Source organism: Nannospalax galili, unplaced genomic scaffold, assembly GCF_000622305.1.
Source record: "Nannospalax galili isolate Female #2095 unplaced genomic scaffold, S.galili_v1.0 scaffold1259, whole genome shotgun sequence".
Classification (NCBI taxonomy): domain Eukaryota; kingdom Metazoa; phylum Chordata; class Mammalia; order Rodentia; family Spalacidae; genus Nannospalax; species Nannospalax galili.
This window is the reverse complement of record NW_008343968.1, coordinates 586,411-595,470: the sequence shown is the minus strand read 5'-3', so window position 1 is coordinate 595,470 and position 9,060 is coordinate 586,411. Positions and strand designations below refer to the sequence as shown.

Sequence of the window (9,060 nt, the reverse complement as noted above, 5' to 3'; positions counted from 1 at the left end):
AATTATAATTCCAAAGCCATAGCTGGAGAGAAGATGTTTACCCTTCAAACCACTGAAAGGTTTTCTAAAAGAAGTAGAAGGATGTGTTGATGTTCACAGGACTTATAGAGTGTAGATTGCACCATATACCTCATCATGTGGGAACAGTTTGTGTCCCAGAGAATTATCTAGCTCATTGTGTGTGTGTGTGTGTGTGTGTGTGTGTGTGTGTGTGTGTGCATTTGTATATTTCTATTTTGGCAGTACTGGCATTAAACCCGAAGTCTTATATTTTCTAGACAAATGTTCTAACACTGAGCCATACTCCAGTCTACTTAGAAGTGCTTACTGAAGATGATATTTTATGATATTACTACAATTCAACTCTGTGAGTTGAGATCTCTGTAGGAAAATGAAATTCTTTCTTAGCATAGGTCTGGGCAGGAAGATGAACACTGGAATCATCACTGTTAATATATGTTGAAGATGATCATACCAAATTCAAGCTTTCTATGCAACTATGACAGTAGATGCAAAACTGATTACTCATGTCTTGGTTCTATGTCAATGCCCAGTATGGCTCAGGAATTGGTAAGATGATGGTTCCCCCCAAAGAGTCTCTGTGTATGATTGTCTAAGAATGAAAAAAGAACACTAGGTGGCAAAAACACCTGATATATCATTTAGGAAGCCATCGCCTAAAGCCTTCTATTAATCATCATACATCTGCAAACCTATCACAAACAAAACATTACTGTCATTAATATTTGCTCTTTGACAAACGATACATACCTTTCTTTGGAGTAAGAGGGATTAACTAATAATCTATTTAGAGTTCATAAAAGTGGGACAGAACTGTGGAGGGCAAAACTTACTCATTAAAATTTAACGGAATTATGCACGTTGCATAAAGTCCACAAGGCACAATAAAGGAACATGTAGTGAAAGTGTTTCCCTTTCCTTCTGTCCATCAGATGCCAGGGACTCCAGACAGCTGCTGCTGATTTCCTGTATACTCTTATGTTCATATATACAACACACGAGCACATATAATTATTCTAAAATCAAAGGTAGGACTTAGCGTCTTATGGCTTTTTTCTATTAATATAGCTATCTACTTGGCTAGTACAACAATATTCTCCCATCATTTCTTTCAGTATGTTTATGGTTTCCATTGGCATATTAAACGCCTGGCATTCTCTTTATTCTGAAGAGTAAGATGGAGACTTTCTCTTCCAGATGATAGAACCGAACCGTATTTAATGACTGCGTTCTCGTTACTTTTCAGTTGCTGTGATAAAACACCGCAACCAAAAGCACCTTAAAGAAAAGGTTTATTTTGGCTTATACTTCCAAAGGGATAGAGTCTATCATGGAGGGGAAGGCATAGCAGTAGGCAGGAAAGCCTGACGGTGGGAGCAGGAATTGGCTGAGCACAGTTTCATCCACACACAGGAAACAGACAGAGGAAACAGGAAGTAGGGACAGGCTATAAACCCTCAGAGCTGGAACCTGGTGACATACTTCCTCCAGCAAGGCTCTACATCCTAAAGGTTCCAAAACCTCCCTAAACAGCACCACCAACTAAGGACCAGCTGTTCAAACACATGAGTCTATGGGAAAGGACCACACTGTGGAATGTTGCCTTCTTGAGAAGATTAACAGAGATGACACGCTGTTTTCCATCTGCCACCTGCCCCTGGGGGTTCAGTGATTCATCAGGTCCATTCAAGCTGCCCCTTCACAGCAGGCTTTGTTTAACTTTGCATTACAGCTCTTGTAACAGAAGCACACTCAAGTGTGCACACCATGCAGACACAGGCCACCAAGCACATTTTTTCCAAGTCTGTGTTGCTCAAATGGTGGGGTGTGGGGCTGCCACCTACACTGGTGCTGCTTTCCTATAAGATCATGTGTGAGAGAAGTCAGCGTCCCTGCCTCATTTGTCACATTGGCAATAGTGTTTACTGTGGTTTGTCCCTAAGGGTTCTTGTGCTAGAAGGCTGGGCCTCAGCTTGCAGTGTGGAGGTGGTAGAACCTTTACGAGGCATTACATCGTGGGAGTACCACCCTCACAAATAAATTCGTGTTGCCTTGTAAGGACAGGTTATTTAAAGCAAGGCTAGACCATATACAAGGCCCCTTTAGCACTTAGCTACTTTCCTTTATACCTCTCTGTCATGCTGTGACACTGCCAGGGAACCCTTGCCAGGAAGTTGGCACCATACTGTTTAGAACCTCTGGCCACTAGATTCATAAGCCAAATTAACCTCTTTACTATATTAGTTACCCAGCCTTGGACATTTTGTTTTAGCAATACAAAACATGATGTTGTTTTAGAATAACTAAAACAGTAGTCAAATAACATTTCTGTGTCTTAAGGCAAGCTAAAAACAATAGTTTGTTCTTTTAGCTACCTTTATTATTTGGTTCCAAAATAATGAACTTTAATATAATAATAGTTTAAAAATTTTTTTCTAAAATTGCCAAACTTGGCTGTTGGTTTTGTTTTAAAAACATAGGGAGCTGGCAAGCTAGGTTAGCCAGTAAAGTGCTTGCCTTATAAGCATCAAGACCTGAGCTTTATCCCCAGAAACCATATTGAAAAATGCCAGGCATATGGTGTGCATTAGTAATCCCAGTGAGAAGACAGGTCGATGATCTCTGGAGATCACTAGCTGGACAGCCTAATAGCCTACTGGGCAAGTTCCAGTTCCAGGTCTTTAAAAAGCAAGGTGGATGGCACCTCAGGAATGAATTACACCTGGTTATCCCTGGCCTCCACACATGTGCACACACAGGAACACACACGCGCGCACACACACACACACACACACACACACATGCACGCACACACACGAACACACACAGAGTTAAATATTATTAAGTTAATAAAAATAGGTTACTCTAAGAAACCATTTTCTAAATTTTTCTAAACAACTAGAATTATCAAGTTCATCTGTATTTTTAAACTCTTTAGTGATGTTTCCTGAAGGTTAAAATCCATGAGATGGCTGCAGCCAATCTTGTGCAAACATCTATGATCATGTGAAGACCATGCACAGCTGGTCATTGGGAAGAACAAGTGTGGGCATCTAAAAAACTGAACAGAAAATAATAGAAGGTGGTCCCACTGAAAAGTGATCCAGGAGTTCCTTTTACTAAGCACTGTGTGAAGTGTTACACGTGCAATGCTCCATGAGTGCAAAGCACGGGGGACTGCTGGTATCTTCTTTTGTAAATGAGAAAGCTAGGTGGCAGAGGGGTAGAGTGATTTTCAATCACACAGCAAATGAATGCTAATGTAGGGCTAGGACATCTCTACCAGACAGATTAGAAGAAAGAGTTAAGGGTAGGGACCTCAAGAGGTCAGGGACCTGGGAGCTGAGCATGCTGGGAAGCAAGGAGGATGAGAAGACAGGGGAGGCTTGCCCTTCAAGAGACCTGGGATGGGTCTTCCCAGGACGCATTTTCCTATTGCCAACTCTCTTGCTGCCACTGGATGGGGTGTGGCAGGACAAGAGGCAGTGACTTCCGTCTCTGGAGGCAATAGGGTAGCTCATTTGAAGAGAGCAAGTGGAGAGACCAATCAAAGGGAATGCAGGATCCCACCTTCTCCCATCTGAGCAACCCTTGGACCAGGTCCTGGCCGGAAGACCAGGGCTTCATCCAGTTTCTCAGAAAATGAGGAGACAACCAGGGAATTCCCGTGCTCCACATCTTTCTGGCACACTTACACAGACCACACAGATGCCCCTGTCAGGACTCCTAAAGTCTCAAAGTTAGACTAGGACCATTTGCTACAAACTGGAGAGAAGGAAGGAGCCAGACAGGGGCAGGGAGCCCCAGAATTCTGTCTGGTATCTATTCACTGGAGAGAGGGAAAGAGCCAGACAGGGGCTGGTCTAAGCTGGCAAGGAGCCCCAGAATTCTGTCTTGTATCTATTCACCTCCTGTGTGTTTACTCCAAGATACCACTGATCTTGAAGCCTGCCAAGGCAGGGCTTAGGCAGCCAGTGATCACAGGGAAAAACCTTGCCTGTTATTTTGATATCGATGACTCTCAGGAAGTTGGCAAATATTCAAAAAAATTGTGTTTCTGAGATTTTAGGGACCTAATCTTTTAAAAATAAGCTCCCAAGTATTTTGTGTTACCTTGTATGAACTTGATAAAGTTTAGGAAAACAGTTTTAAAAACTGTGGGAAACTTGAGTGTGGCACAGAGATTTTTAGAGAAAATATACTTAAACTCTCTATAATATGCATTTTATAAGTAAATATATATTGTTGTTTTAAGAACTTGGTTCTTTGATTATTGTATCTAGCAATGAGAGTTTAATTTAAAATATTTTATTTTTATTTTATGTATATGAGTATATTGCCTGCACATAGTAGGTAGGTGACCCCGTGTCGGGGCAAGACCCTCAAAGGTCAGAAGAGGATGTAAAATCCCCTGGAACTGGAGTTACTGACAATTGTTAGCTACCATGTGGGTGTTGAGAATTGAACCCGTGTCGTCTGCAAGAACAGTTAGTGCTCTTGACTGCTGAGCCATCTCTCCAGCGTGAGATTTTTATTTTAAATGAAATATGTAAGTAGGCTGAAAATGTTCTAATATTGTATTTATAACAAGGTCTTATAGAAAACATATGCTGTACTATATACCCAACCTAGTAACCCAAGTTTGCTATTTATTTAAGAATTCAGCAGGGTGTGGTTACACATGCCTTTAACTTCAGCATTCCCGAGGCAAAGCTAGGTAACTCTCTGTGAGATCGAGGCTATCCTGGTCTACGTAGCAAATTCCAGGCCAGTGGGGGCTACAAGGAGTCCTTGTTTCAAAAAAACAAAGCAATCAAACAAAGAAAAATAAGGAATTCACGGTATTGGGTCCTTTTTAAAGGAGCACTAAAGAGTTAATTTTCTTTCTGTTCCAAATTGGAAAACAGAAGAGTAGGAAAGCAGTTACTATAACTGTTTTTAAAAAATACCTTTGTATTAAGTTGGGCATGGTGGCGCATGCCTTTAATCCCAACACTTGGGAGGGAGAGGCAGGTGGATCTCTGTGAGTTAACGGCCAGTCTGGTCTACATAGTGAGTTCCAGGCCAGTTGAGGTGATAGGGAGACCCTATCTCAAAAAAGACCAAAAATAAATAAATATAATAAATAAATAAAATACTTTTGTATTTTACCATTATTTGGTGAAATAATTTATGCATTTAAGTCATGAGTGGACACACCCTGTGTTTAGGAGTCGCTCATGGCTGAGCGAGTTTTGCCTTTGCTTTGCTCTGTGGCCACCTTCTTAACTTCCCTGAGCCCCCTCAGTCTTTTCTTCTATAGGATGACAGTAATGAAAACGACTATGGGTACAGTGAAGAAGATAATGGCATTTAGCAGTCACTGCACGATAGTATTGGTTATTAGTGATAGTGACGTGGAGTGTAAGCTGAGAGCCAAGAGTAAAATGTATTTTCTTTGAATAGGAAATAGATTCCTGGACTGAAGCTGGTTAGATTTACTGTGATGTAAATGAAGCCATGTTCTGTTTTGATTGTAGAGATTTCTTCGTATTTAGTAGGACAGAAAGACAGATATTTGTAGGTTGACAGTGCAGTGTGAAGCCAATGTCTTGTGAAAAGAATTATGACCCCAAAGTTGAAGCATGAAGTGCCCTCTGGTGAGTCCCTTAGCCAATCTGCCACAGCTTTCTCTCTCTTTCTATTATTTATTTATTTATTTATTTATTTATTTTTAGAGAATGAGTCTTCCTGTAGTTCACCTGTGGAGACCTGGCTGGCCTCCCTCTCACAGAGATCCGCCTGCCTCTACCTCTTGAGCCCTGGGATTAAAGGCATCCACCACCATGCCTGGCCCACAGTTCTATTATTTCCAAAATATTGGGGGTGGGGAGCCACTTGCGGCTGAAATAAAAAGACATGATGATTTTGCTTTGGAAAATCAGTTCATCAATGTTTTTTTTTCCATGGCTATAAAAAGTATTAAAAAATGAAACAAAATAAAGTAGTAAAAACTCTCGGTATGTATTTTTCCCTTGGGTAATGAGGTGCTCAGCTAGTCGTCTTGGAAAAGATTATTTTCTGCTCTGGTCAAAGTGGCCTACTTTCTTTTTGTATTGAAGGGCTTTGAAATTAGAAGTTATTTGTATTTTCCCAGGGAGTGTCCACTTTAGGAAGAAAGAAAATTATATGCCTGAAGAACGTGGTTGGCCAATTTATTGTTTATGTCTGCCCTCAGCTTGAAAGGAAATACATTGGATTTCAGTTTCTCTTTTCTTTTTTGGGAAAATATAAAACATAGTGTGCATTTTGTTTTAGGATGACATAATGTTCTCCTCCTTACTTAAAGGTGAATTCTGTGAGAATCAGCTCATAATCTAAACTGAATCAGACATGTAGGGAAATGGGAGAAACAAAGGAAATCAACAATTTCCTTAAAAGAAAGAAAAACATTTCAAAGAGGAAAGTATGCTTACTAGCAATGGTATAAATGAGATATTTAAAAATGTGATCCAAAGAACAAATTCTTTTCCTGCCCTTTATCTCTTTTTAAAAAGGTTAGGTAGCTCATCAGTGTACAGGACAGATACCTGTGATAGAGGTCTGGGCACTCTTTTTTTAAAATTAAAATTTTGTATCTTTGACCTTTTATATATTGTCTTTTTGAGACAGGGTTTCCCTGTAGTCCCAGCTGACCTGAACTCAGTATGTAGACCAGGCTGGCCTTGAACTCACAGCCATCTGCCTGCCTTTGCCTCCCAAGTGCTGGGACTAAAGGCGTGCGCCACCACGCCTGGCTGTTTAAATGTATTTTATTCCTCTAAAGTGCTGGTTTGGGGAAATTTTATAAAATCAGTTACTTCCTCTGTAATTGCTTCATATTCCTATGAGAAAATCAGCATGTGACATCAGGGGACGGCCATCGTAAAGAGTGCGTTACTGAAGTTATCCTTAGACCAAAAAGAGTGTTGCAGTGTACACAGAAAATAACTTAATTGGTAAGTTATTTCATTTTAGTAGTAAAGAGTAGGTAGCTAGAAGTCAAAGGGAACATTTTAAATCTGGTGTTGGCTGAATTACCTCATTCATTTGTGCTCGGTGCCCTCTTCTGGTAACCGTGAGTAATGTTTGCCAGCTCATTCTGCTTGACCATGAAACATACGTGCAGCTGTACATGTACTCTGGGCAGCATCTTGCTAAGTGGGACTCTTGCTCATCTTTTTGGTTTCACCTTCATCCAGGGAATCGGGCACACAGCCTGCTTGCACACAACAGAAGTGACAAATGTGTGGGACAGGAAAGCTACTTCCAACCTGTGTGACCCCAGAAGTGAAGACCAGCCCATCCTCACCCACACCACAGCCCACTGAGTAAACCCCAGTGTCATCACACCCAGGTAGGGGGGCACCCAATGAAACTGAGGGCCAAACCTTAAATATTCATGAAGTCACCGATTTACTCATTTTTCCGTGTTTTGGGGTCAGGTAGAGTAGAATGGGGTACTCAGAGCCAAAAACTTATTGATGCTTATTACTGAAAAATGATATCTTAGTGTACCTGTTTAGAAACCATGGTGCATTCAGGGTTCTCAGGAAAGATGGGTTCAAAATGAAAATACAGTTACAAGTCATAGGCTGTAGCATACCAGAGAGGGAGTGACTTTGAATGTCTTCTAATTTGCTTTCTAGTTCAGGATATATGTGAACTTTTAACTTATTCTGAGGTACATGGGAGGTATATTCTCCTAAACAAAAAGCAAGAAAACAAACAAGCACAACACCCACTACCACCAGCAAAAACAGCAGGCTTTCCTACTGTTCATTACAGAAGTGGTGGAGTCTCCAAGCTCAGCTTTCTATAGCTGTGATGCAAATCTGTGTGTCAAATCCTTCAGAATCGTGTCAAATCAAGACAGAGAGAACCAAGGTGTAACAGTGTTGATCTTTGTGTTGCCTGCCGTGCCATGAGCAAAAGTGTCCAACGTCTATGTCTTCAGGCAGTGAAGAGTAACTAGTTAAGGCTGACTTAACTAGTTTATTAGTAGTGCACAATCGAAACCTACACCTCACAGTAAGTTGTATTTTTCTCTGTGTTCTTTAATTATTGACTTACCTTCTTTATATGTGAGACACTAGATCAACTTCAGTAGCTAATTAATTTCCGTCCACTCTATCTTTGGTAACAGACTCTCTGTAGACATCAGCAAATGTGGACATACTTAGGATATGCAAATACATTGTTCCTGTAAATGGTATATTTCTTGTTAGAAAGCAAAATTCACAAGCAACTTGATAAGAGATGTTGTATGCCTTGATCTTCCAAATTAGGACATAGCTCAAATCCACCATAGATTTGATGACTATGTTCCCCTTCCTAAGGCTTTGAAGGGAATAAATTTGTTCAGTGTAGATAGCCCTAGGACATGCTACATTGTTCCAATATTCAAGAATTCATATTGTTGATATTTGTTAGATGAATTAACAGAAATTTTGTTAACTCTTGATGGTGATCAGCAAGTTGATTCTCCAGTATGAGAATAAAGAGGACAATGTGGATGAAGAGCTGGGAATGACTGGGAAAGTTAAGGAAATGTGATCATGGTTTTATTTTCACTGGGTCTTTACTATCCTGGTGAAATTTTATTTTCCATTTGAAAAACTGAATTAGAGGGACTGGAGAGTTTGTTCAGCCGTTGAAAGTATATACTCTTGTAGGGGTTCCAAGTTTGATTCCCAGCACCCATTTTGGATGGCTCACAACTGCCTGTGACTCCAGCTCCAGTGGGCTTGGACACATGACCTCTGGGGGAACCTGCACTCACATGCTCATCCTCCCCTTCCACATATACGTAATTATAGAAGGATAAGTACACATTTAGAATTTCTATCACTGAGTTTAGATCCAGGCTATTAATGGAAGCCAAGGCATTTCAACTTCAAATAAAGTTTTCTATCACATATAGACTATTTTCTACTTTACTTTCATAAGGGTTACTAATATGTGACTTCTAGAGATAAAAAATGTAAACAGAACTCCTTTTCTGTGAAGAAGCTGTCTTTT

The 9,060-nt window shown here is 40.4% G+C and overlaps 1 long non-coding RNA gene across 2 annotated transcripts in view; it reads left to right on the top strand.

The window, feature by feature from the left end:
* The first annotated feature begins 949 nt into the window (after positions 1 to 949).
* LOC115071566 overlaps positions 950 to 9,060 on the top strand; it is a 37,362-nt gene continuing 29,251 nt past the window's right edge. The window contains exons 1-3 of one of the 2 annotated variants that reach the window (XR_003850660.1): positions 950 to 1,049; positions 7,242 to 7,396; positions 7,828 to 8,065. This is a non-coding gene — a long non-coding RNA (uncharacterized LOC115071566). Of the gene's footprint in view, positions 1,050 to 7,241; positions 7,397 to 7,827; positions 8,066 to 9,060 lie in introns of those variants that run through there. The other variant, XR_003850659.1, reaches the window with a different exon arrangement.